The sequence below is a fragment of the Physeter macrocephalus genome, chromosome 8, assembly GCF_002837175.3.
Source record: "Physeter macrocephalus isolate SW-GA chromosome 8, ASM283717v5, whole genome shotgun sequence".
In the NCBI taxonomy this organism is placed as follows: domain Eukaryota; kingdom Metazoa; phylum Chordata; class Mammalia; order Artiodactyla; family Physeteridae; genus Physeter; species Physeter macrocephalus.
The window spans coordinates 103,857,389-103,862,777 of NC_041221.1; the positions used below are offsets into that span (position 1 = coordinate 103,857,389).

The 5,389-nt window shown below is 35.0% G+C and overlaps 1 pseudogene; it reads right to left on the reverse strand.

The window, feature by feature from the left end:
* Nucleotides 1-1,492: 1,492 nt before the first annotated feature.
* On the reverse strand, nt 1,493-2,227 carry LOC102991991 (protein BTG4-like; annotated as a pseudogene).
* Nucleotides 2,228-5,389: the final 3,162 nt, after the last annotated feature.

Below are 5,389 nucleotides of genomic sequence, written 5' to 3' on the forward strand. Positions count from 1 at the left end.
CGTGAACACACACAAAAATTCTTGAAAATCATATGATTATCTCAAAATGTGCAGAAAAAGGTTTTTAGCAAAAGTCAACATCTAATAATGATAAAGAGCACTAGGCAAAACAGGAATAAAGACAGTTTCCTCAACCTGACAAAAGGCATTAATGAAAAATCTATACCTGATTTCAACCTTAATGATTATACTCAGCTTTCACCCCAAAACCAAGAAAAAAAGGCAATAATGTCAACTCAGTTTTCAATAGCTGTGACTCATGAGAAGTTTCTTCAAGATGCTGCATAACACGATTAAGTTCAAATAGACTACTGTCCCAATAAATCACTACTGTCCCAATAAATCACTACTGAGTAAATTTCCCTAAAGAAAAACGCCCCAAGTGAAAACTTAGGTCCTAAGACCATTGTTTGCATCTGAGGCTCTGTGATTGGTAGAAAATCAGAAACACGTGTAGAATACGGACAGTTCCTCAAACAAGTTGGTACCGAGCAGGCAAATATTAGAGATGCTTAGTCCATTAAGAAATAACAGAATATGTATTCAAGTTTCAGTTTTGTCTGTAGTTGGTTGATTTTGAGTAAACCACTTAGGAGAATAGTATCCAAGCCCAGACTGCTGAGACAAGTTTGTACCAGCTAACATTTATGCTTTTTTACTGCTCTAAGACTGTTAGGTAAGTAATCGGCATTTACATATGTTGATGAAACTAATTTCCCTTAATCAGGCCTAAAGCTGAGCACATGCTATTTCTCCTTTTCATTGCCTTTTCTCCTATGAAAGCATGTAATTCTGCCATGAAACTATGCTGGAAATATGTGGATTTACTACTTTAGAGTCCACAGTTGACCTTGTGACACACTTAAAATTGCTTTTTTGAAAGCACCGAGGCTGCATAGATGAGGAAGGAGTTCAGCTCTCCTAACTCTCTTTATGAGAAAAGTTTATGACTTTAAAAAAATGTCCTCTTTAGTTTTCAGGAAAAAGTTTTTCCAGAATCAACCTTATATACAAGATCATATAAATATATATATATAATTTTACATTGATTTTGTTTGTTGTGCTATTTTATTTTTTTTTTAGAGCAATATGCAATCATATCTTTTGTAACCACGGCAAAAATTTTAAGAGTTATAAAAGCACTTTGACTTACTAGATATATTTGTATTAATGAATTTCAATCGTTGTTAATTTGAAATATATGGGATGTTTATGCATTGTCCAAACATTGCTAACTGATTCTAAGGACTTCATACTATATAAGCACTTTATACTGTGTTTAAAATTAAAATAGTATAGTTCTTTTAACTGTTACTTTTCATAATTCATCTAATTCAATATCTTTATTCTGTTACCTTGTTGGGTACATTGATTAGTGTTATGCAAAAATTCATATAAATGAATTCATATGAGAGGATTTACCATCATGCACCCTACTCCATGTTGTGGTTATTGTTTCTGTTTCTTGAGCTTCTCAAACTTAGGCTCATTTTCATTTTAGAGAAAATACAGCTGCTCGCCTGAGCTCTATCCCACCAAGTACCCAGCCACTGTATTTTGTCTTGACCCAGTGGTACCTCTCCCCTCTATGTATAGCAGCAGACCTATGACCCATAGGGTTCTTATGCAACACATGATAAACATTTCCTAGGAGGCCCATATGGCCATCACCATATTCTTTTCCTAGGGGATTTGGAACCAAGACTGAAAGAACTCTTTCAGGTTTTCAACCTGATAAACACTCTTTGGATTGCTGACTTTAGGAATTATCTGAGGTTATTTGTTACAACTTTCTTCACTGGAGGAAATGCCATAGGAGTAGTCCTAGGCGGCTCTCTTAAAAGTGTAACTGATTTTTGGGAGAGTTCCCATTCCTCCCAACTGCCTTTAAAAGTAGCAATTACAAATGGATGGTTTTCCTCATCATACATACAGCACACTTCAAAGTGAGCTACACATATGGTCCTCTCCTTTGGAAGTCCCAGGTGAGAAGAATCACTTCATTCCCAGCACAAGCCCTTTATAGAAGGGCATCTTTATTCTAATTGTTTACCCTGATACACCTGAAACCTTACCTATGGAAGGGCCCAAGTACCAGTGACTGATTTATGTTTCAAACAAGATTGTTATCTGCTGTTCTACAAAGTCTTCTATTTGCTGTTTACTCATTTTATGTTTTTTCGCTTAATCTTATGACAAAGAAAACTGTTGCAATTTCATCTAGCATGATTCAAGAAAAATCTGTGAGGATGTCAGCAAAAACTCTTTAACCCCAACAAAAAGTGGGCCAGAATTAGAAGCCTAGATTTTCCAACTCTCACCCAAACCTCTATAACATTTTAAAAAAATCACCATCCATTAGCCCTGAAATTTATGAGATGATATCATTCAGTTTTAAATTCACCAACCCATTTCTAATAAGTTGTTTATGCACATGGTACAATATTCAAATTTGCAAAAATTTATTCTTGAAAGTAATTAACCTCAGTTGTCTCCCTCTGCCAAGATGTCTTTCTTTGAAGCTACATCTATTACAGTCTATGAAAGCAACACCCACACAAACACAGAGGCATAGGAAGCGATTATTGATCTGTATTTCATTATTTCAAATTTTTTAAGTTAAAAAATTGTCTTAAATCAACATTTTTGTGCACATATTTTCCATACATGTAAATAATTTAGAATAAGCTTCCAGAAATGGGATTTTAAAGACAAAAGGCATATTTGAAATTTTGGATAGTATTGTAAAATTGACTCAACTAAAGTCAACTTCACACACACACACACATACCTTATAAACCCATATATTGTGTGTGTATTTTGCCCTTTTGCTCTGATACGAAAAGTATGATGTATTGCATTAGTTTTCTATTGATGCTTTAACAAATTTCCGAAAACTGAGTGGCTTAAAAACAATGAAAAACAACTTACAGTTCTGTAGTTCAGCAGTCCAGCCTGGGTCTCACTGGGCTAAAAGAAGATCAGGGTGTCAGAAGAGTTACATTCCCTTCTGGAGTCTCTAGGGCATAATCTGTTTCCTTGTCCTTTCCAGCTTTGAGATGATGCCCACAGTCCTTAACGCATGGCCCCCTTCCTCCAACTTGAGTAACAACAGTTACAGCTCTGCGTGCCTTTCTCCAACACTCACATCTTCCTTTGACTCACTCTCCTACCTCTCTTTTCTACCTTTAAGTACTCTTGCAATTAAATTTGATCCATCTGGATAATCCTGGGTAATCTGCCTATCTTAAAGTCAGCTGAGTAGTAAGCTTAATTCTATCTGCAACCTTAATTCCCCTTTGTCATGAAACTGAATATATTCAGATTCTGAAGATTAGAATATGGATATCTGTGAGGCAAGGGGCATTATTCTGCTTACTGCATAAATAGATTGAATTTCCATTTATCTTATTTTAAATTAGATTGATCACATTTTAAAGAAATACTTTGATTCTTGTTGCTTCTTTAATAAAAATTAGTGCCACATGTATTTAATGTATTTTATTTTGAAGGTTATGTAAATGTGGAAGTATAAGATTGTTCATCGAAGTAAAAATCCTTCAAGAGGCATATCTTTCATCTGATCTTAAAATGAGAAGTTTAACAAAATATTTTAATAAAAATGTCTTGAATATATTATTTATTCAAATATTAACTATAGAGAGTCATTTTGGTACATTTTCTTTCATGGTTATTGAATAAAACCCGTTTTGCCTAGTCATTTATTAGCTTTTCAAAGTTGTTTTAAGTCCGTAAGTTTAAGGAAAAAGAATTTTCTTCTATTGATCCCCTTAAGATTAGATAAAGGAAAATTCAGCTTCAGCTGAACTATATCAAATTCAGCTAATTTCCTCCATCCTGGTTTTCAATCGGCTGCAAAGATGATTTGAGGAGGAGCTGAAAATAACAGCTATCCTCTTGTGAGCTTTAACATTTGCTTTTAAGTAGACTGAGAATACATTCAAATGCAAAAGTGGAACATATTTTGAAAATAAAACTTTGATTTACTGCTTGTATCTTCTATATTTTAATACTATATCAGAAGATTAAAATACTGAAAACTGGTAATATGGTTTATGTTAGGTGAATATGGAAGGTTGGTGAATATGAAAGGTTCATTTATAAATTACAAAGAAAAATATATGTACATTAAAATTCATCTAATTCTTCTGAAAACTACTAATCCACAACTGGTCTAATGAAAAACATATTTTGTGGGGAAACTTTAAGGGGGAAAAAGTTGCGTGCTAGCATCAGTTTAGAGAATACAAATGTATGACCATTTTCATAGCTTGCTATGAAAACAAAATAAAACAAGTAAATAAAGAAAAATAAAATGTAGAAATAGGAGTAAGGACATGTTTTATCCACATAGGTACTTATGTACTTTATATTCTGGGCAGTTTTTTGTTTAATCCTCAACACAAACCTGAAAACCAAATACACATTTTATAATATATAATGTCATGTCCTGATTAAGGTAAAAACTTTAAATAAGGATAAACCATATCCTTATCTATTGGACTAATAATTTTCTGTTCCCTTTAATTTCATAACATTTATAATAAAATATCACATATTTGGTTGATAGCAAATTCAGGAGATTCTTTTACTAGCCAGATAAATCTCTTATTTTCTTGGTGCAACAGGCAGAATATTCTTCTTTGATTTATAGTATAAAATTATAAAAAGGGCTACCAGTATATATTATTTGTATGTACTTTAAAAGAGTTTACCAATTTGGACTAGGTTCAATTTCTTTTTTTTTTTTGCAGTGCGCGGGCCTCTTGCTGTTGTGGCCTCTCCCGTTGCGGAGGACAGGCGGCTCCGGACACGCAGGCTCAGCGGCCTATGGCTCACGGGCCCAGCCACTCCGCGGCATGTGGGATTTTACCGGACCGGGGCACGAACCTGCGTCCCTTGAATCGGCAGGCGGACTCTCAACCACTGCGCCACCAGGGAAGCCCTCATCTTTTCTTCAAACATTGTATCTTAGATTTATTTTCTTCGTTTTCTTCTGACAGAAAACTAAAGTTTAAAAACAAAAATTATAAAATTATAAAAATTTGATTATTTCACTGTCTAAGCTAATCTTTGGTTCATGTCAATTTGAATTAATTCACACAATCAGAAACTAATGTGTGTATTTTAGCATTAAAACAGTGAAAGTTGCCAGAAAGAAAGAGTTAATATTTAGGTACAGTTGATTCTACCTATAAAGCCACATAGAAAAGCTTCGCTATGGGGCTTCCCTGGTGGCGCAGTGGTTGAGAGTCTGCCTGCCGATGTAGGGGATACGGGCTCGTTCCCCGGTCCGGGAAGATCCCACATGCCGCTGAGCGGCTGGGCCCTTGAGCCATGGCCGCTGAGCCTGCGCGTCCGGAGCCCG